This window comes from Glycine soja, chromosome 18, assembly GCF_004193775.1.
Source record: "Glycine soja cultivar W05 chromosome 18, ASM419377v2, whole genome shotgun sequence".
NCBI classification, from domain to species: domain Eukaryota; kingdom Viridiplantae; phylum Streptophyta; class Magnoliopsida; order Fabales; family Fabaceae; genus Glycine; species Glycine soja.
In genome coordinates, this window is record NC_041019.1 from 41,971,565 (window position 1) to 41,994,780 (window position 23,216).

The following is a 23,216-nucleotide window of genomic DNA, read 5'->3' on the forward strand; positions in this document are numbered from 1 at the left end:
AGTTCAAGTTGTTCACTACAGACATCCGGAAAGAGTGTGCCGGATTACGAGAAGAAAATGCAACTACCACAAGAGCCCTTGAACAAGAGACCAAGAGGGCTTGCAAGGAAGAGTATGGCCGTAAAAAATTTCGCGGAGCTCTGTGGGGCAGCAACAGTGAACTCAAGCTACGAAGGGAAGAGAGAGACCAATTGCGAGCACATGGCGTGGTCTTGAAAGAGGAGTTAGTTGCCTGTTCAAGGTCCAAAAGAAACTTGTCTCAGCGTTTATGCGAGACGGAGACCAACATGTTAGCTATTATCGCCAAGTACCAAGAAGAGCTAAGTCTAGCCACGGCCCACGAGCATAGGGTGGCGGACAAGTATGCCCAAGTATACGCGAAAAAGGAGGCTAGAGGAAGGGTGATCGACTCTTTACACCAAGAGGCGACCATGTGGATGGACCGGTTTGCTCTTACCTTGAACGGGAGTCAAGAATTTCCCCGATTGCTAGCCAAGGCCAAAGCAATGGCGGACACCTACTCCGCCCCCGAAGAAATCCACGGGCTTCTCGGCTATTGTCAGCATATGATAGACTTAATGGCCTATATAATTAGAAACCGCTAGGAAACTTGTATGGTCTCTCAGATCTTGACTAGATATGACTTTCTGAAATAAAATGAGTTGATCCCATGTTTCTACTCCAAAAGCTTGTGCGAATCAAATCACTCCTGCATTTTATTTCTAGCATGCATTCATTTTTTACCCACTCCTCACGTTTGGTTTTTTAGGAAGAACACCATAACTAAACGCGCCACAAGGCATCCTTATCGCACCAGATCCAAATCTAGAATGATGGGTGATCAAGAGGAGACACAGGAACATATGAAAGCCGACATGTCGACTCTGAAAGAACAAATGGCTTCCATGATTGAGGCCATGTTAGGAATGAGGCAACTTATGGAGAAAATCGTGGCCACCGCTGCCGCTGTCAGTTCGGCTGCCGAAGCAGACCCAACTCTCTTAGCTACCGCGTGCCATCCTCCCTCAAACGCAATAGGACGAGGAAGGAACTCACTGGGGCACAACGGCAACCCTCATTTGGGATACAACCGAGCGGCTTACCCTTATGGATTGCCGCCTAATTACTCGCCACCAGTCATGCAAGATGATGCGGGTCATATCTCTTCTCCCATCCTTGAAGGGGAGCCTCCTCAACAGCCCGACGAGGCCCATGAAGATCCTCAAGACTATGCTCGGAGGGATGTCGAGTTCTATCCCCCAATCCCTGAAGGGCCGGCACCCAACACGTTGCCTCAGCCCAACCTCACAGCACAGCCAATAACTTTGTCCACGGAAGGACCGCCCCCAGCAACTGAAGAAAGGAGGAAACTCGATCTCCTTGAGGAAAGATTGAGGGCCGTGGAAGGATTTGGTGACTATCCGTTCGCGGACATGACGGATCTCTGCTTGGTACCCGGTGTTGTTATCCCTCCGAAATTCAAAGTGCCGGACTTTGACAAGTATAAAGGGACGACTTGTCCCAAGAACCATCTCAAGATGTACTATCGCAAGATGGGCGCACACTCTAAGGATGAGAAGCTATTAATACACTTTTTCCAAGATAGCTTGGTCGGAGCTGCGGTGGTTTGGTACACTAATCTGGAAGCTTCCCGCATCCGTACTTGGAAGGACCTGATTACTGCCTTCCTAAGGCAATATCAGTATAATTCCGATATGGCTCCTGATCGCACTCAGCTACAGAATATGATCAAGAGAGAAGGTGAAACCTTTAAAGAATACGCACAGCGGTGGAGAGACCTGGCAGCACAAGTGGCCCCTCCCATGGTCGAAAGAGAGATGATCACTATGATGGTAGACACCTTGCCAGTGTTCTACTATGAGAAGTTGGTAGGTTACATGCCATCCAGCTTCGCGGACCTAGTGTTCGGCGGGGAAAGAATCGAAGTAGGGTTGAAAAGAGGGAAGTTCAATTACGTTTCCTCCACGAGTGCGAATGCTAAAAGAATCGGGACAACTGGGGAAAAAAGGAAGGAAGGAGATGCCCATGCCGTCACTTCAACGCCCGCATGGGTCAAACCCCCGCAGCCATCTCATGGTACCCATCAGTACGCGCAACATTATCCGAGTTTCTCAGCTCATGCCGGGAACTCCTCTAGTTTAGCACCCGTGCAGCCTAAGGCACCCATCCAGAGGGAGGCCCCCCATGTTCCAACTCCAAACACAACTCGCCCGGCCGACAATTCCAACGCAATGAGGAACTTCCCTCCGAGGCCATTTCAAGAATTCACCCCGCTCCCAATGACGTATGGAGACCTCTTGCCGTCCCTCATTGCCATCCAACTGGTCGTGATAACTCCCGGAAAGGTCTTCCAACCCCCTTTCCCAAAGTGGTATGATCCTAACGCAACTTGCAAGTACCATGGGAATACCCCGGGGCATTCTATTGAAAAATGCTTGGCCCTTAAATACAAGGTCCAACATTTAATAGATGTCGGACGACTGACTTTCCAAAAGGATCGACCCAACGTGAAAACCAACCCACTCGCCAATCATGGAGGGGGAGCGGTTAATGCCATCGAGTCCGAGAGGCCGCATAGGTCTAAACCTTTAAGGGATGTGGCAACCCCTGGGAGGTTTATCTTTGAGGCCCTAGAAAAGGGAGGTGTGATTCCCCATGGTGGGCATAAAGAGGATTATTGTTTGCTGCATTCCGGCGAGCTGCATAACATGGAAACGTGTTTGGAAGTGGAGGAATTGTTACAGCGGATGATAGATCAAGGTCGACTGGAAGTCGGCAGTGAGGGAAGGGAAGAGCAGCATATATGTATGCAGTCCGCGGATGAGAGCAGTCTTGCGAAGCCCAAACCCTTGGTGATATACTTCACTAAGGGCGCAGCTTCACAAAAGCCCGGACACCCCTTGGCAGCTAAACCTGTCCCTTTCCCATACTTAGATAGCCACGCAGTCCCACGGAAGTATACACCTCCGAGTGAGAGGGAAGAAGAAGCCACCGATGTCAGCTCGTTATCAGCCAAGGTAACCAATATCATGGGACCGAGCGATGTGACCCGCAGCGGTCGCGTGTTTGCACCCCCCAACCTACCAGTTCAACCCACAAACGTCAAGGGGAAAGCAAAAGTGGTGGAAGAACAAGATGATGAAACACCCCTCACTCTGAATAAAGATATTCCGGTGAAGGGTCTTCCGGAGAAAAGGGATGGTTATGGTAAGAAGGAGGTGTCACTAGTGGAAGCCAGCGAGTTTCTCCGTATAATTCAGCAGAGCGAATTCAAGGTTATTGAGCAGCTCAACAAAACCCCGGCCAGGGTCTCGCTGTTGGAGTTACTCATGAGCTCCGAGCCTCATCGGGCTCTGCTAGTAAAGGTTCTGAATGAGGCCCACGCGGCCCAAGATATCTCTGTAGAAGATTTCGGAGGGCTCGTCAATAATATCACTACCAACAACTATCTCGCCTTCGCCGAAGAAGAAATCCTTGCCGAGGGAAGAGGGCATAATAAAGCTTTGCACGTGTCAGTCAAGTGTATGAACCACGTTGTAGCCAAGGTGCTCATCGATAATGGTTCCAGTTTAAACGTGATGCCCAAAAGCACTTTGGAGAAATTACCATTCAATGCTTCCCACCTAAAGCCAAGTTCCATGGTGGTTCGTGCCTTCGACGACACCCGCCGAGAGGTTAGGGGAGAGATCGACCTCCCAGTACAGATAGGCCCTCACACCTGTCAAGTTACCTTCCAAATAATGGATATTAACCCCCCCTACAGCTGCCTGTTGGGGCGCCCGTGGATCCACTCGCTGGGAGTTGTTCCCTCTACACTCCACCAAAAGTTGAAATTCGTAGTGGAAGGGCATCTGGTCATCGTATCAGGCGAGGAAGACATCTTGGTGAGCTGCCCGTCCTCTATGCCTTATGTGGAGGCCGCAGAGAAGTCATTAGAAACCGCTTTCCAGTCTTTCGAGGTGGTAAGCATTTCCTCCGTGGATTCCTTCTCTGGGCAAGCTTGCCCGTCCAATGCTGCAGTAATGATGGCCCGAGTGATGTTGGGGAGTGGTTATGAGCCCGGAATGGGTTTAGGAAAGGACAACGACGGCATAACTAGCCTGATAAATGCCAAAGGAAATCGTGGGAAGTATGGGTTAGGCTATAAACCCACTCAGGCAGATGTAAAGAGAAGCATTGCGGGAAGGAAGGGCGGAAGTCAAGGCTCGCGGTTGAGACAAGAAGGTGAAGGAAGCTCACCCTGCCACATAAGTCGGAGCTTTATAAGCGCGGGTCTAGGGGACGAAGGTCAAGTCGTCGCAATATACGAAGATGATGTTCCAAGTGCATTAAATTTGGTACGACCATGCCCTCCTGATTTCCAACTAGGAAATTGGCGAGTGGAGGAACGCCCGGACATTTACGCGACGAGCATAATGTAAACCTTTACGGTTTTAAAAGCTCTATAGTTGGGCCTAGGCTTTAGAGTTTTCTTTTGTTAAGGCTTTGTGTCTTTTGTTCTTGAATTTATAATACAAGGATCTTTCTTCATCTGTTCCTATGTCTCTACCCATTCTCATCCATTTGCATGTTTACTTCTTTATATTTAAAAACGGCAGATCCGACGACGAGTCCCTCGAAGGTACTAATACCTGGGACCCACCTATCGACTTCGAGCAAGAAACAAATCAAACGGAAGATGAGGAGAATGAGGATGTGGGACTTCCCTCGGAGTTAGAAAGGATAGTCGCCCATGAGGACCAAGAAATGGGGCCTCATCAAGAAGAAACAAAACTAGTAGACTTGGGAACTGGTAGTGGAAAAAGGGAAGTAAAGATAGGCATGGGTATTACCGCACCTATTCGTGAAGAATTAATAGCCCTGCTAAGAGACTACCAAGACATCTTTGCTTGGTCGTACCAAGATATGCCTGGTTTGAGTTCTGACATTGTACAGCACCGATTACCTCTAAATCCCGAGTGCTCCCCAGTAAAGCAAAAACTGAGAAGGATGAAGCCCGAAACATCCTTGAAAATAAAAGAAGAGGTGTGTGGATTATCAGGATGGGTTGCCAACATTGTACCAGTCCCTAAGAAGGATGGGAAGGTACGTATGTGTGTGGATTATCAGGACCTGAATCGGGCCAGTCCCAAGGACAATTTTCCTTTGCCACACATCGATATCCTCGTAGATAATACGGCCAATTTCTCTTTGTTTTCCTTCATGGATGGTTTCTCCGGTTACAATCAGATAAAGATAGTGCCGGAGGATATGGAAAAGACTACCTTCGTCACCCTGTGGGGGACGTTCTGTTACAAGGTGATGTCCTTTGGACTCAAGAATGTCGGGGCAACTTATCAACGGGCTATGGTAGCTTTGTTCCATGATATGATGCACCGAGAGATCGAGGTCTACGTGGACGACATAATTGCTAAATCTAAATTCGAGGAAGAACACCTTGTCAACCTGCGGAAGTTGTTCGAATGGCTTAGGAAGTATCAATTGAGGTTGAACCCCGCTAAGTGTACCTTTGGGGTCAAATCAGGGAAATTGCTTGGTTTCATCGTAAGCCAGAAAGGGATAGAGGTAGACCCCGAAAAGGTGAAGGCCATCCTTGAGATGCTGGAACCCCGTACCGAGAGGCAAGTCCGAGGTTTCCTGGGACGCTTGAATTATATCGCCAGATTCATATCACAGCTCACCGCCATTTGTGAGCCGTTGTTCAAACTCTTACGCAAAAACCAAATTGATCGTTGGAATGAGGATTGTCAAGAGGCATTTGGAAGGATCAAGAAATGTCTCATGAATCCTCCTGTGCTTATGCCACTGGTACCCGAAAGGCCTCTCATCTTATACATGACAATTTTGGACGAGTCGATGGGATGTATGCTGGGGCAACATGACGAGTCCAGAAAGAAAGAGCGCGCTGTCTACTACCTGAGTAAGAAGTTCACGGCCTGTTAAATGAATTACTCTTTGCTCGAAAGAACGTGTTGTAATTTAGTATGGACATCCCATCGCCTAAGGCAGTACATGCTGAGTCATACTACCTGGTTGATATCCAAGATGGACCCGGTTAAGTACATCTTTGAAAAGCCAGCTCTCACGGGACGAATCGCCCGATGGAAAGTCCTGCTATCCGAGTTTGATATAGTTTATGTCACCCAAAAGGCAATAAAAGGAAGCGTCTTAGCATATTATTTGGCTCAGCAGCCTCTTAAAAACTATCAGCCCATGCATCCCAAATTCCCGGATGAGGACATCATGGCCTTGTTTGAGGAAAAATTGGACGTAGACCGGGACAAATGGACCGTATGGTTTGATGGGGCGTCAAACGTTCTAGGCCATGGCGTTGGGGCAGTATTAGTCTCTCCGGATAATCAATGTGTACCTTTCACAGCCAGGCTAGGATTTGACTGTACCAACAACATGGCCGAGTATGAAGCATGTGCCTTGGCTGTCCAGGCAGCGATTGACTCCAATGTCAAGCTACTCAAGGTGTACGGGGACTCAGCGTTGGTGATCCATCAGCTGAGAGGGGAATGGGAAACTAAAGATCCCAAGTTGATACCCTACAAAGCCTATATCAAGGAAATGGCTAAAACCTTTGATGAGATATCCTTCCATCATGTTCCCCGGGAGGAAAATCAAATGGCTGATGCGTTTGCCACTTTGGCGTCCATGTTCCAGCTAATGCCGCACGGGGATTTACCGTACATTGAGTTCTGGTGTCGTGGAAAACCCGCGCATTGTTGCCAAGTGGAAGAGGAACGGGACGGTAAGCCTTGGTATTTCAATATCAAGCAATATGTCGTAAGCAAAGAATACCCACCAGAGATTGCCGACAATGATAAAAGGACATTGAGAAGATTGGCGGCTGACTTCTTCATGAGCAGAAGCATACTATATAAGAGAAACCACGACATGACACTCCTGCGGTGCGTGGATGCCAAAGAGGCAAACCACATGATCGAGGAAGTCCAGGAGGGCTCGTTTGGAACGCACGCCAACGGGCATGCTATGGCCAGGAAGATCCTGAGGGCAGGTTATTACTGGCTCACCATGGAAAGTGATTGCTGCGTCCACGTAAGGAAATGCCACAAGTGTCAAGCGTTCGCAAACAATGTTAATGCTCCACCGCATCCTCTGAATGTCATGTCCGCCCCTTGGCCTTTCTCCATGTAGGGAATAGATGTCATCGGGGCCATCGAGCCCAAGGCCTCGAACGGTCATCGCTTCATCCTCGTGGCGATAGATTATTTCACCAAGTGGGTTGAGGCGGCCTCCTACACCAATGTCACGAGGGGTGTAGTGGTCAGGTTCATTAAGAGAGAGATCATCTGCCGATACGGTTTGCCAAGGAATATTATCACGGACAACGACACCAACTTGAATAACAAGATGATGGGGGAAATGTGCGAGGAGTTTAAAATCCAACATCACAATTCCACGCCCTACCAACCAAAGATGAACGGAGCCGTGGAAGCGGCTAATAAAAATATCAAAAAGATTATCCAAAAGATGACCGTGTCGTACAAAGATTGGCACGAGATGCTCCCATTCACGTTACACGGTTACCGAACTTCAGTATGCACGTCGACTGGGGCAACACCGTTCTCATTGGTATATGGAATGGAGGCTGTGCTACCATTTGAGGTAGAGGTCCCGTCATTAAGAATCTTGGTAGAATCCGGATTAAAGGAATCAAAGTGGGCTCAAACGCGCTATGACCAACTCAACCTTATTGAAGGTAAGCGCTTAACGGCCATGAGTCATGGGCGCATGTACCAGCAAAGAATGAAGAATGCATTCGACAAGAAGGTACGCTTACGCAAGTTCCATGAGGGAGACCTTGTGCTAAAGAAAATGTCCCATGCTGTCAAAGACAATCGAGGAAAGTGGGCCCCAAACTACGAAGGGCCTTTCGTTGTGAAGAGGGCTTTTTCTGGAGGAGCCTTGGTGCTTACCAACATGGACGGCGAGAAGCTACCTTCACCCGTGAACTCTGATGTTGTCAAGCGATACTATGCTTAGAATCTGGGGCAATTAAGGATGTCGCTGCATGTTCTTTTATTTTTGTGTGTTTTCTGGGTTTCCCCCAGGGATTCCCCGTCTTCTATATCTCTCGTCACAATCTTTTAAAGAAGTGAATGTGGGTTCGAGGCTTCAGTCCTTACATTGGTTTTAAACCATGTGTTAGTTTGTGATCACCTGAGCCCTTTCGCTCAGTTCATGGGATGCCCCAAGCGCTTAATTAAAATTGAACCTAAATTGGCTTTCACCAAAATTTATTGCGTTTGAAAATGTTCATGCATACGCATACGCATGCATATTGTTGTGGTAAAATAGGGGCAGAATCATCTCGAGCTACCATTAGGGGTCGAGACAAAGTTAAAACGACAGAAACCAATCAAGGTAAGACGACGACGCGGTCGAGATTTTCCACACCTCGTTGTTTCCTACTTTCAGGTACTTATGGACGGACGCAAAGAGAGGCTAGGGTTGCGACCAGTAGGTCGTCGTCCTATGCCTAGCCTAGGACAAGCGGAAAGCGCTGCTGTAAAGCAGCCCAGTATCCTTTAAATTCACAGTAATTATTACCATTGTTCATTGGAAACAAATAAAAGATGCCTAATCTGTCCTGAGGGGTTTCGATCAGTACCTTACGGAGTGGCTGGCGGAGCATCAAAAGCTTTGAGCCCTTCACACAAGTCCTTCCCGTATGCAGTCGTCTCTTAAATCAATTGATTTTAAGAGTTTATGGAATGTTGTCCAATCAAGGTTTTGGGCAATGTTGACAGACTGCGGTGCAAAAAAAAATGGCAGGTTAGCTCGCCTGGGCGAGCAACCCCTGCACCAAAATATAAAAAGAAAAAACGAGGGGGGGGGGGAGTTTTCTGCACTTCAAAAACTCCCCCCCCCCTCATTCAAAAGCAATACCCACAGGACTCACGAGGTTGCAGCCCTAGGATCACCATTTTTTCGCGTTTTTGATTCCGTTTTGCACTTTCATTCATCACCAACAAGTAAGTATTTCATCCTTAAGCTTTCTAGCTTTCCATTGGTGTATTTTGATCTTCTTTTGGTGCTCTAAATTGTGGGAATGTGCTCAAATATGTGGGGCAATTTTGGTTTGTTTTCTTGCTTGATTGGGTTGAATTGAGGGTATGTATGAGATGGCCCTAGGCCTATAATGCATTTTGAAGCAATGGGGCATGCCACATTGTCCCCATTCTCTTGCTATTCATGCCTAAACATGCACCCACCAAGTGTTCGGTGAAATGCCTCAATGGCATTTGCGCATGATTTTGTGGGGAAACAACCTATGGGGCAATTTGGTTTGCGCGTGTTTGCTGTTTTTGGAACATGTGTTCAGTTTCCTAAGGGCTAGAACGATTGCCCCACATATACCCTAGGCCTAGGAACCAAAGTTTTTATGCAAGAGAACACCAGAGTGGGTGCATATTAGGTGAAGCTACCCTTTTAGGCCAGTAATCAGCTATGAGCTACGCCATGATAATTTCCTTACACCTAGATGTTTAGAAATTTTGTTCATCATGAACATGTGGTGTAGAATAGGTAGCAAGATACCTTTATTAATTTACGCCTTTTGGATATGGTAGCAAAATACTTGGATGTGTGTACATGTAATTTTTGGTAGCCAAAATGTCTCACAAAATGCATGAATATTGCATGTTATAAAAAATATATACCTCACAGAATACCTTGTCAATTTGAATGCATTCATAGGTAGCAAAAAATACTTGAATTTGCATGCAGTTTAGGTAGCAAAGACACCTGAATAGGCATGAAATGTAATACCGTATTGGGGAGGTAGCCAAAATACCTTGAGTATGCATATATATAAATTTAGCAAAGGAAATGCATGTGGTTTAGTTAGCAAATACGCCTTAGAAGTACATGCATGTGGTCTAGGTAACAAAAATGCCTTGAATGTGCATGAGTACAATTTTTACTTAGCAGAATATCATGCACGCATATATGTTCACAAAGAAATATGTGTATGAGTTTGCTCTAAATTTACGTTGATTGGAGGAGGTTGTATGCCATTTTTGTTTTAAAAGTAGCATTTCTTGGTAAAACTAACTTTCCAAATGTTTGTCTTCGCAGGAAATGGCTCCGAGAAAGCTTCCTGCAAAGAGGTCCAGGAAGGACAAAGCGGCTAAAGGGACCAGCGCCGCTCCCGAGTATGACAGCCATCGTTTTCGGAGTGCTGAGCACCAGCAGCGTTTCGAGGCCATCAAAGGATGGTCATTCCACCGAGAGAGACGCGTCCAGCTCAGGGACGATGAGTACACCGACTTCCAGGAAGAGATAGCTCGCCGGCGGTGGACGTCGCTGGTCACACCCATGGCCAAGTTCGACCCAGACATAGTCCTGGAATTCTATGCCAATGCTTGGCCTACAAAGGAGGGTGTGCAGGATATGCGATCTTGGGTGAGGGGTCAGTGGATTCCTTTCGATGCGGACGCCCTCAGCCAGTTCCTGGGATACCCTTTAGTGCTGTAGGAGGGCCATGAGTGCGAGTATGGCCAGAGGAGGAATCGGGCCGATGGTTTTGATGAGGAGGCCATCGCCCAATTACTGTGCATACCGGGACAGGATTTTGCCCGGACCGCTGCCGGGAGACGAGTACGGATCATGCGCACCAGCATGACTACTCTGACCCAGATATGGATGACGTTGCTGCTCAGCAACATCCAGCCCAGCGACCATAATTCCGACCTCGCCCTGCCGAAGTGTCAGCTGGTGTATGCCATCATGACACGGATGAGCGTTCATGTGGCTCAGTTGATCGCTGATGCCATTTGTTTGTTTGCAGGTATGGCACCTACCAGGCACCCTTTGGACCCGGATAAGTCCAACAGGGCCCTGGGATTTCCGGCGTTGATCACAGGACTCTGCCAGTCATTCGGAGTCCCCGTCACACCTAGTAAGGTAATTCGGCCACCCATCACCCGAGCCTTTATCGAGAAGTATTGCACACAGAGGCAGGCTCAGGGTGATTCTCCACAAGCCGCAGGCGCGCATCCCCCACCTCACCAAGCTGACCCAGCTGGGTCATTTGATACGGAGCAGTATTTACGGCATGTGGTTCGCCAGCAGGCGGCCAACCACAGGGCACACGTGCAGACCCATGAGTGTCTTTACCAGCTAAGCCTCAGCATGCAGATCCAGGGCTTCGCTCCTTTTATGTGCCCTACTCCAGACCAGTTCAGGGCAGAGGTCGCATGGCTCGGGGATTGGCCCAAGGCCTAGGCAGGAGGGGTGCCCGTAGAGGCTCCCGAAGATGGAGAGGAGGCCGGCATGGATGAGGAGATGTCGGATTTGCTCGGCTTCTTGGGAGGGAGTGGAGCCTCATGACTGGGAGATCCCCAGATTCATGTTTTCTTTCATATTTCCTTTTTATCATTTTCATGTTATGTTTATTTCTATGACTTGAGAGACTAATGTTTGTTTTTGTTGTTTCGATTGTCATTTGTATCGTGCATACATTTTGTTTGGAATGTTGCGTTAGTGCTTATGTCATTATTATCGATGATGTTTATTTGAAATTCCGGAACCGTGTAGAGTTTTTTTAGGAACATCGTCCTAAAAATAAAACGAACAAAAAATCATGATAAAAAGAAAAAAAAAAAAGAGAAGGAAAAGAGGAGAAATGAACAAATGATAAATGAACTAAAAACAGAAAAAGAAAGGAAAAGAGAGCAAGTAAGGAAAGAAAAAGAAGAAAAAATAGAAGATAAGTTATCTAGCTAAAAAAGCCACATGCTTGTGAAAAGAGATAATTTCCAACTTTTATGTGAAAAATGAAAAAGGGGATTTTCGCTGATCATAGCTAATTTTTGGAAAAAAAATGTGTGTGCACTTGAAGGGTGAATGCTGTGAAAATTTTCCCGAAAACCCAAAATGGACTCGGATGAGTGCACAAATTGATAAAAGAACATATTTTGGAAACATTGGGTTGACTAAAATAGAGGAAATGAATCCTGAGTCCTAGCATCACATGACCATAAATATTTGACACTTGAGTGTCCACACAGGTGCATGCATGACTAGTTTTGCATAAAATTTCCAAATCATCATTGTTGCATGTGTCATGGAAATAATGTGGGGCATCCCCTTTATCCCTGAACTGCTGGCCAAACCAAAACCCTGACATGCATCATGTCTAGCCATTCTACAAGCCTTGAGCCAAAGATCCTAACTTACCATAATCCTTACCCTCAGAAGAAAAAAAAGGGGGAGAGAAGAAAGGAAAATTCCCAATCAAAGAGTGGGAGAAAGCGAAAAAAAGAAAAAAAGAAGAAGAAAAGAAAGGAAAATTCACAGTCAACGAGTGGGAGAAAGCAAAAAAGAAGAAGAAGAAAAGATTCCTGATCAAGGATCAAAAGAAAACAGAAGAAGTATGCAGAAAGGTCTTTGGACCAGAAAATATCTGAACAATACAGAATTGTCACCAAGAAAACAAAAAAAGAAAGGAAACCACAACCTAAAGTGGTCTTCCCCCTTTGATTGCCAACCAAAATCCTGTGCGTCGATGACTTGTTCACCTCGCGCTAAACAAAAACAGAAAAGAAAAAGGCCAAAAACACACAAAAGCCAAAAATCCCACCAAAGGAACCCATTCCCAAGGGAAGTCCTATTGATCCATGATCACGCATGTAATCTTTGATTTAATAGGAAATGATTTGCAAAGTCAAGTCATGACATATCTATGGTTTGGAATTAGGATGAAACACTTACCTGTGTGAGGTTGATACACTGTGAATGATTTTCTTCTATTTTTGTCGAACCCAGTGTTTCCTCTAAATGGTCATTTAGAAACGAAATGCTAAAATCCAAAATCTCATCTATGGTTATGGGGGGATTTCATCAGCATACTCTCCTTCACCAGTAGACACATTGTTTTTACCCAAAAAGAATATGTTGCTCTAAATCATTTGGAATATTTGTCTCTTTACTAAAGCATGTTCACATTTTAGTGAAGAAAACACCGAGACTATTTCTAGTCTCACAAGTTATCCAGAACTACGTAGGTCTGAGTTCCTCATTTGAGGATGCGTAGGAGCAAGAGCCTCGCTTTTGTCGACCACGCCACTTTTTGTTACCGTGACCCAAGAATTTGGTAGCCCGTGGAGACACCTTACGGTTATCTGCAGCTTGTCATTCAGAGACCCCAAGTATGTTTGACAAGCAGAGGCCAATGTGGTCATCTGCACCCTTTCCGGAGATGTCGGCATCTTCCGGTAGAGACTTTTCCAGTCTCACAAGTTATCAAGAACTACGTAGGTCTGAGTTCCTCATTTGAGGATACGTAGTAGCAAGAGCCTCGCTTTTGTCGGCCACCCTCACAAGATCTGTCATACTGACGCTTGAGTCACGCTGACGGGTGAAAATACCCGAGTGGTTATCCGTATAAACTTTCTTTTGCTATCTTGTAAGACAGAACGCCTGATAGCATGCAGAGACTAACGTCATCTTCTGCACCCTTCGTCAATCGCAGCCGACAAGCCCGTTGACACGCGGAGATTTACATCATCTTCCGCGCTCACAAGATCTGTCATACTGACGCTTGAGTCACGCTGGCGAGCGGAAATACCCGAGTGGTTATCTTTTTAAACTTTCTTTTGCTATCTGTAAGACAGAACGCCTGATAGCATGCAGAGACTAACGTCGTCTTCTGCACCCTTCATCAATCGCGACCGACAAGCCCGTTGACACGCAGAGATTTACGTCATCTTCCACGCCCACAAGATCTGTCATACTGACGCTTGAGTCACGCTGACGGGCGGAAATACCCGAGTGGTAATCCGTATAAACTTTCTTTTGCTATCTGTAAGACAGAACGCCTGATAGCATGCAGAGACTAACGTCGTCTTCTGCACCCTTCATCAATCGCGACCGACAAGCCCGTTGACACGCAGAGATTTACGTCATCTTCCACGCCCACAAGATCTGTCATACTGACGCTTGAGTCACGCTGACGGGCGGAAATACCCGAGTGGTAATCCGTATAAACTTTCTTTTGCTATCTGTAAGACAGAACGCCTGATAGCATGGAGAGACTAACGTCGTCTTCTGCACCCTTCGTCAATCGCGGCCGACAAGCCCGTTGACACGCGGAGATTTACATCATCTTTCGTGCTCACAAGATCTGTCATACTGACGCTTGAGTCACGCTGACGGGCGGAAATACCCGAGTGGTTATCCGTATAAACTTTCTTTTGCTATCTGTAAGACAAAACGTCTGATAGCATGCAGAGACTAACGTCGTCTTCTGCACCCTTCGTCAATCGCGGCCGACAAGCCCGTTGACACGCGAAGATTTATGTCATCTTCCGCGCTCACAAGATCTGTCATATTGACACTTGAGTCACACTGACGGGCAGAAATACCCGAGTGGTTATCCGTATAAACTTTCTTTTGCTATCTGTAAGACAAAACGTCTGATAGCATGCAGAGACTAACGTCGTCTTCTGCACCCTTCGTCAATCGCGGCCGACAAGCCCGTTGACACGCGAAGATTTATGTCATCTTCCGCGCTCACAAGATCTGTCATATTGACACTTGAGTCACACTGACGGGCAGAAATACCCGAGTGGTTATCCGTATAAACTTTCTTTTGCTATCTGTAAGACAGAACACCTGATAGCATGCAGAGACTAACGTCGTCTTTTGCACCCTTCGTCAATCGCGACCGACAAGCCCGTTGACACGCAGAGATTTACGTCATCTTCCACGCCCACAAGATCTGTCATACTGACGCTTGAGTCACGCTGACGGGCGGAAATACCCGAGTGGTTATCCGTATAAACTTTCTTTTGCTATCTGTAAGACAGAACGCTTGATAGCATACAGAGACTAACGTCGTCTTCTGCACCCTTCGTCAATCGCGGCCGACAAGCCCGTTGACACGCGAAGATTTATGTCATCTTCCGCGCTCACAAGATCTGTCATATTGACACTTGAGTCACGCTGACGGGCAGAAATACCCGAGTGGTTATCCGTATAAACTTTCTTTTGCTATCTATAAGACAGAACACCTGATAGCATGCAGAGACTAACGTCGTCTTTTGCACCCTTCGTCAATCGCGACCGACAAGCCCGTTGACACGCAGAGATTTACGTCATCTTCCACGCCCACAAGATCTGTCATACTGACGCTTGAGTCACGCTGACGGGCAGAAATACCCGAGTGGTAATCCGTATAAACTTTCTTTTGCTATCTGTAAGACAGAATGCCTGATAGCATGCAGAGACTAACGTCGTCTTCTGCACCCTTCGTCAATCGCGGCCGACAAGCCCGTTGACACGCGGAGATTTACATCATCTTCCGCGCTCACAAGATCTGTCATACTGACGCTTGAGTCACGCTGGCGAGCGGAAATACCCGAGTGGTTATCTTTATAAACTTTCTTTTGCTATCTATAAGACAGAACGCCTGATAGCATGCAGAGACTAACGTCGTCTTCTACACCCTTCGTCAATCGCGGCCGACAAGCCCGTTGACACGCGAAGATTTATGTCATCTTCCGCGCTCACAAGATCTGTCATATTGACACTTGAGTCACGCTGACGGGCAGAAATACCCGAGTGGTTATCCGTATAAACTTTCTCTTGCTATCTGTAAGACAGAACACCTGATAGCATGCAGAGACTAACGTCGTCTTTTGCACCCTTCGTCAATCGCGACCGACAAGCCCGTTGACACGCGGAGATTTACGTCATCTTCCACGCCCACAAGATCTGTCATACTGACGCTTGAGTCACGCTGACGGGCGGAAATACCCGAGTGGTTATCCGTATAAACTTTCTTTTGCTATCTGTAAGACAGAACGCCTGATAGCATGCAGAGACTAACGTCGTCTTCTGCACCCTTCGTCAATCGCGGCCGACAAGCCCGTTGACACGCGGAGATTTACATCATCTTTCGTGCTCACAAGATCTGTCATACTGACGCTTGAGTCACGCTGACGGGCGGAAATACCCGATTGGTTATCCGTATAAACTTTCTTTTGCTATCTGTAAGACAAAACGTCTGATAGCATGCAGAGACTAACGTCGTCTTCTGCACCCTTCGTCAATCGCGGCCGACAAGCCCGTTGACACGCGAAGATTTATGTCATCTTCCGCGCTCACAAGATCTGTCATACTGACGCTTGGGTCACGCTGATGGGCGGAAATACCCGAGTGGTAATCCGTATAAACATTCTTTTGCTATCTGTAAGACAGAAAGCCTAATAGCACGCAGAGATTGGCATTGTCTTCTGCACCTGTTGTCCCCCAAGGACAACAAGTCAGTTGCATGCGAAGATATTTTATGGTCACCCGCGACTCTCGTCAATCGAGAGGAACGAAATTAGTGTCTTATCTTTACTTCCCTGTTATCTCCAATAAAAGACATGTAAAGAGGGGCAACTGTCATACCCTAATTTCGTCCGGGTACCTTTGCTTGGTGGCATGCAACTTTTGTTTGACCATTTTGAGGTAGTTGCCACCCATCATTAGGCAATTTGTGAAGTTCCGTGACGTACGGGAAATCAAAAGAAAGTATTGATGCACAATCCGTAAGGTTCCGTGACATACCGGAAGTCAAAAGGAAGCATCGTTGCACAATTCGTAGGGTTCCGTAACATTCCGTAAGTCAAAAAAAGGATGATTATGTAATCCGCAAGGTTCCGTAACATTACGGAAAGAAAACAAGTATCGTTACGAAATTCGTAAGTTTCCGTAACTTTACGAAAAAAGAATCACCAAAAAAAGGCAGGGGTGTATTTAGTAAAAATGGGGGTGCAAATAGAAACCAGGCCCACTTGGGCCCTCTAGAAGATTCCTCCAAAAGGCGGTTGCTTCTGGAGGAAGCCACCTTGCTCGCCTGGGCGAGCTGGGTGGCAAGCTTCTCCCCCATTTTCTTATAAATAGGAGGAGAAGTGAAGAGGAATTTCGTTCAACCCTCTTGGTAATTCAGAATCACTTAAAATTAGTGAAAAAAATTGGTTTCGTGAAGAACATCCAAGCCGAGGTTCTTCTGTAACGTTTCCGTGGGTGATTTCACGAAGACTTTCAACCGTTCTTCGACGTTCTTCATTCGTTCTTCGTCATTCTTCGGTCTTGAACTGGTAAGTTCCCTAAATCGAACTTTTCAATTCATTTTATGTACCCTTAGTGGTCCTCATTTGTTTTCACGTGCTTTTATTTACGTTTCATTTACTTTTCGTACCCCCTTTTGACGTGCTTTAGTCATTTGCTTAAGTTATTTTCTCGCCTAATCAAAAAATAAAATAAATTTCAACCTATCATTTGAATTGTAATACCCGTTAGTTTCTGTTAAAATAAAATCCAACCGTTCGGTCGTGCCATAACTTCGTTGGAAACCAAAAAGAGGTAAAATAATAATATAATAATCAAAAATATCTTTTAGTAAAATAAAACAAAAAAATCAATCGTATGTTTTTCTTTGGGATTTCTCTTTCTTAATTGAATCGATTAATAACCAAAGTGAAACTAAGGCTAAAATCAATTCACAAACCAAACTTTTGACATTGCCTAAAAAGCCATTTTCAAAGGTCCAACGCCTTGAAATGGTCTTTTTCACTTCTATTGGTTTAAATGTGGATTTCTAAAAACCCCTAAAATCAATATGTAACTTTATTACCTCTTTCAAAAATAGAGAAATCATTAATGGTCCAAAGCCTTAATGTTTTTCTCATCTTTCAAAAGAATCGAAAGATTATTTAATGGTCCAACGCCTTAAATGACCTTTCATTCAATAAAAACATGTTTTGCAAAAAGGATAAAAAAAACTTAACCAAACACTTTGTTCCGAAAGAACTACGTAGGTCTGATTTCCTCATCACAATTGAGGAATATGTAGGAGCAAAGGGAAACACCCTTGTCGACCACAAAAAGAGAAAAAATATAAAAAGGGCATAAAAGATATAAGAACGTAAAAGGGAACATAAAAATTGAAGTCATATTTGCACAGTTGATTAAAGGATGCCGTCTCTTATGACGGACGTATGGGGTGCTAACACCTTCCCCGTGCGTAAATACAACTCCCTAACCTTTCACTTAAGAGGTCGTAGATCACGTATTTTCCGGTTTTTCTGACATTTTCCTTAAATAAACGTTGGTGGCGACTCCGCGCGTATTCCTTCCTTGTAACACGCATCCCGTGAGTCTCGCGTCGTCCTCCTGTCGAAGGGTAGGATGTGACAACAACAGTTTTTAGGAGAGAAATATATGAGAAAGAACAAACCCAAATTATGAATTCGTATGTACCCATTTTCCCCTAATTCCAATTTTAATTAAGAACCCTAAGTTATTGATTAATCACCAATTACCTCTTAATTTGATTATCAACCTATGGTCTAGGTTTGAAAATACTTTTTCCCCTAAATTAATCCTCAATTGGTCATTTGGGGAATCAAATTAGGGTTAAGGATGAATGACAAAAAGGTTTGTAAAAAGGAAGGTTCATGCCACCAATTTGATCATGCAAGTTTTCTATGAAATCAAGAAACCTAGAGTACACTTTGTGACCATTGATTTGGAAGGTGTTCCTGTTGTTGCTTTTTTGCTCAAATACTCCATGTGGGAATACTTTCACCATTGTTAAGGGACTGTACATCCTAGAGCATAATTTTTCTGGAAAGAGGTGGAGACGGGATTTATAGACTAATACTTTTTCACCCTTATGGAACTCATGCCTCTTAATGCGTTGGTTGCTCCATTTCTTGGTTTTCTCTTTGTAAAGCTTGGTAGTTTCATAGGCTTTGAGTCTTAACTTATCCAGCTCATTCAATTGTTGCTACCTGTTGCTACCTACAAGCCTAAGATCAAAGTTTAGAAACTATAGAGCCCACATGGCTTTGTGAACAAGTTCAACAAGCAAATGGAAATTCTTCCCATAAACTAGACTAAAGGGAGACATCAAAGTGGGAGTCTTAAAGGTTTTTTTGTATGCCCAGAGTGTGTCATCCAATTTCAATGACCAATTCTTTCTAGATGCTCTCACAGTTTTCTCTAAAACCTTCTTTAGTTACCTATTAGATACCTCAACTTAACCAATTGCTTGAGGGTGATAAAAAGTAATAACCTTATGGGTAACACCATATTTAGCCAAAAGGCTATCAAACAATTTAATGCAAAAGTGTGTTCCCCCATCACCAATGATTGCTCAAGGTATACCAAAGAGTGTAAAAATGTTCTATTTCAGAAATGTGATTACACTACGAGCATCATTAGTGGGTAATGCCACTACCTCAACCCACTTAGATATGTAGTCTGCAACAACTAGAATGCACTCATAGCCAAAAGAATTGGGGAAAGGACCCATGAAGTTAATTCCCCACACATCAAACAATTCTACCATAAGCATATTATTTTGAGCATCTCAAGGTGCCTAGATGAAGCAATAGTGCGCTGAAAACTATTACAAGATCTCACATATTCAATTGCATCCCTGTGGAGGGTGGGCCAAAAAGAAGCCACATTGAAGGACCTTGTGAGTTGTCCTTATGGGTTCATGATGAGCCCCAACCTCTATACAATGACAGCATTGGAGAACAAAACTTACCTCCTCATGAGGCACACAACGCCTTACCACATCAACCACACAAACCATGTAAAGGTAGGGGTCATCCCAGAAGTATTGTCTGGCCTTAGCCATCAGTCTCTTGTTCTCCTGAAACTTGAACTCAAAGGGAAACACCTTGCATGCTAAATAGTTTACAATGTCAGCATACCAAGTTGTTTCTAGTAGAGCAGCTACAACCAACAAGTTCTCATCAGGGAATGTTTCTTGTATTACTCCATCATCAGCAAGTTGCTTGACAAAGGGGTCAAGGCGAGACAAGTGGCCTACCACCAAATTTTTAACCCTTTCTTGTCCTTTATCTCTAAGTCAAACTCTTGAAGTATCACTATCCACCTGATGAGCCTAGGTTTCGAATTCTATTTACTGAGCAAAAAAATAATAGCAAAGCAAAATCAGTTAAAGCACTGACTTTAGACAAAACAAGGTAATGCCTAAATTTATCAAAAGTAAAAACAACTACTAAAAGTTCTTTTTCAGTCGTGGTGTAATTTTTTGGGGCCTCATCTAGTGTCTTGCTAGCATAGTAGACGGTGTGAAACATCTTCTCCCTTCGTTGGCCCCAAACTGCCTCCATAGTCATGTTACTAGCATCTCACATCAACTCAAACGACAATGATCAACTAGGGGCAACAACCACAACAACACTAATCAAGTGCTACTTCAAAAAATTAAATCCTATTAGATAGTAAGTAGAATAAGTAAAAAATGGCCTCTTTAGCTAGGAGGCCGTTGATGTGCCATTATTTCCTCCTATTTCTTAACCCTTTTTGCACCATTTTAAGTACTGATTAGTCTTAATTGTCAAATTAATTAGGTAGTTTCATTATTTGGACCCGTTCAACTAATTTGATGCTTTTAATCTAATTTCAGGAATTAATGAAGAATTGGACTTGAATCCAAAATTGGGCTTAGACTTGAAGAGGATAGACTATTTTATTCTACAAAATTAGATCTTATCTTATCTAGATATTATTTAGATTTGATCTCATCTAGATATTATTTCATCTAGATCTTATCTTATCTAGATTTGATTTTATTTTATTTGTGGGATTGGATTTAAAACAAATTTGTAAGCTTTGGGGCTGGAAAACTATATAACAACACCAAGGTTCTAGTTTCCTCTCTTCTCTCTCTCTCCCTCTCTCTTCTCTTTCTCCTTTTTTCGTTTTTGCAATTCCAGTTCTGACTTTTCGTTTTAGCAATAAAATTTCGTTCTTCAATCTATAATTTCGTTCTCTATTGATTAATGGAAGGCTAAGTCCCCAGCATTTTTTTCTCTTGAGGATCAAGCACAATTCTCTTTGAGGTTCTATTATTACTGTTAAATTTTGTTCAGTTTTTCCTCTTCACTAATTACTCTGAATTTGTTGTTATTAATTCATGCATGCTTAGTGCTTGATTAATTGTCTCTGCGCCTAATTACGTTCATGCTTAATGATCCTTTATGATTAATTGGTGTATGTGTTGCTTAATCACATAATGAATGCCTTATGTTAAATTTTGCTTAGTAATTTAATTTTGGGTTGGATTAAGTGGTTAAACTGATAAAGGATACACTCTCGTAACCTAGGATAAGAGACTTGCTTATGAATCAAGGGGAAGCAATGTGTTTTAATTCTGATATTTTCTAATTCAATTTTACTCGCTGTTTAATTTGCAAAAACAAACAAACCCACCCCCAATTCGTTACTATTTTCCTACTATCTGTTATGAACGTTTGGTTGATCATTGCTCGTAGGGAGACGACCTAGGATCACTTCCTAGTTACTACATTTTAATGTTTATTTGATTCGGGTATGGCCTCAATCAAATTTGGCACCGTTGCCGGGGAGCAGTGTCCAAAGGTTCATAATAGCTAGTGTCGTGTTAGTGTTTAATTCTTGTGTTAGTGTTTAATTCTTTCGTGTTGTGTTAGTGCTATGTTAGTGTTGTTTAGTACCTTGTTATTTTGTTTAGTGTGTGTTCTGTTTTAATTTTTCTGTTCAGCACTTCCCCTGTTTCAATTTTGGTGTTTTTCTGTAAATAGTGTTTAGCGACGGATTTCGCGACCACTTTTGCTGAATAGAACACTTGCGGGAAAACAAGGTAGTAGTGGAAATCCCTTAGTGACAGATTTTAGAGACCACACTTGATGAATTAATTGGGATTTTTTGTTTTGGTAGCTATAGTTGTTATTTTTGGCTGAATTTTTTTGTGGTCACTTCTTTTGATCCATATTTTGTGGGAAAAATAGTTGGAGCCCTTAGTTTGGTCAGATTTGAAAGTTCCAAAAAAGTAGCAAATTTGATTTTTATCAAAACTTCAAGCGGCCATAACTTTTGCTCCGGTTATTAGAATCGCAATTATTATATATGTATTTGGGGTAGAAAAAAATTTCCCATGTTGTGCCAACTTGCCGTAGGCTGGCTGAGGTCTCCTTCTTCCAAAAATTGCAATTCTGCCAAAAGTTTTTTATTTTCCAAGTATTATTCTCTTATTTTTCTTAACTTATCATTTTTAGCTTATATAGTTAGACTTTGAATTTTCGTTTGAAATATTTTGTGCTATCTTCTCATCATTTTATAAGGTTGCTCACAAAATTTCAAGTCATCTGGATAGCATTTAATGGTAGCTGTAGTTCAAACCTACACTGTTACTTGCATAAGAAGGCAACTAATTGTGCATGCTGAATTTAGTGTATGACTAGAGGCAATCCATCTGACTTACAACCCTTTGATCCTAAGATAGATAGGACATTTCATAGATTAGTTAGACATCATTTAGTACCTTTTGAGCATCCTGAGCATTCTGATTTTGAACATTCTGAGAACATGGCACAACCTCCACCCCGTGAGATGACTCTAAGGGAAATGGCTGCACCTGATTTCACCTACGAAAGCTTGTGCATCCAATACCCTGATGAGGATGTCCCATATGTTCTTAAAACTGGACTGATCCATTTGCTTCCAAAGTTTCATGGCCTTGTAGGTGAAGACCCACACAAGCATTTGAAAGAATTCCATATTGTTTGCTCCACCATGAAACCACCAGATGTCCAGGAGGATCACATATTTCTGAAGGCCTTTAATCATTCTTTAGAGGGAGTGGCAAAGGACTGGCTATATTACCTTGCTCCAAGGTCCATCACGAGCTGGGAAGACCTCAAGAGAGTATTTTTAGAAAAATTTTTCCCTGCTTCCAGGACCACGACCATCAGAAAGGATATTTTAGGCATTAGGCAACTCAGTGGAGAGAGCCTATATGAATACTGGGAGAGATTTAAAAAATTATGTGCTAGTTGCCCTCACCACCAGATTTCTGAGCAGCTTCTCCTCCAATATTTTTATAAAGGACTCAATAACATGGAAAGAAGTATGATAGATGCTGCCAGTGGTGGAGCCCTTGGAGACATGACCCCTGCTGAAGCCAGAAATTTAATTGAGAAGATGGCTTCAAACTCCCAACAATTTAGTGCCAGAAATGATGCTATTGTCATTAGAGGAGTGCATGAAGTAACCATGAATTCATCTTCATCAGCCGAGACTAAGAATCTTGAAGGTAAACTAGATGCCTTGGTTAACTTCGTAACCCAACTGGCCATGAATCAAAAATC

At 44.0% G+C, this 23,216-nt stretch overlaps 1 non-coding gene across 1 annotated transcript; it reads right to left on the reverse strand.

Moving 5' to 3' along the window:
* Positions 1-22,812: 22,812 nt before the first annotated feature.
* Positions 22,813-22,919, reverse strand: LOC114397796. Its single transcript, XR_003663420.1, has one exon. It is a non-coding gene; the product is annotated as a small nucleolar RNA R71 (small nucleolar RNA).
* Positions 22,920-23,216: the final 297 nt, after the last annotated feature.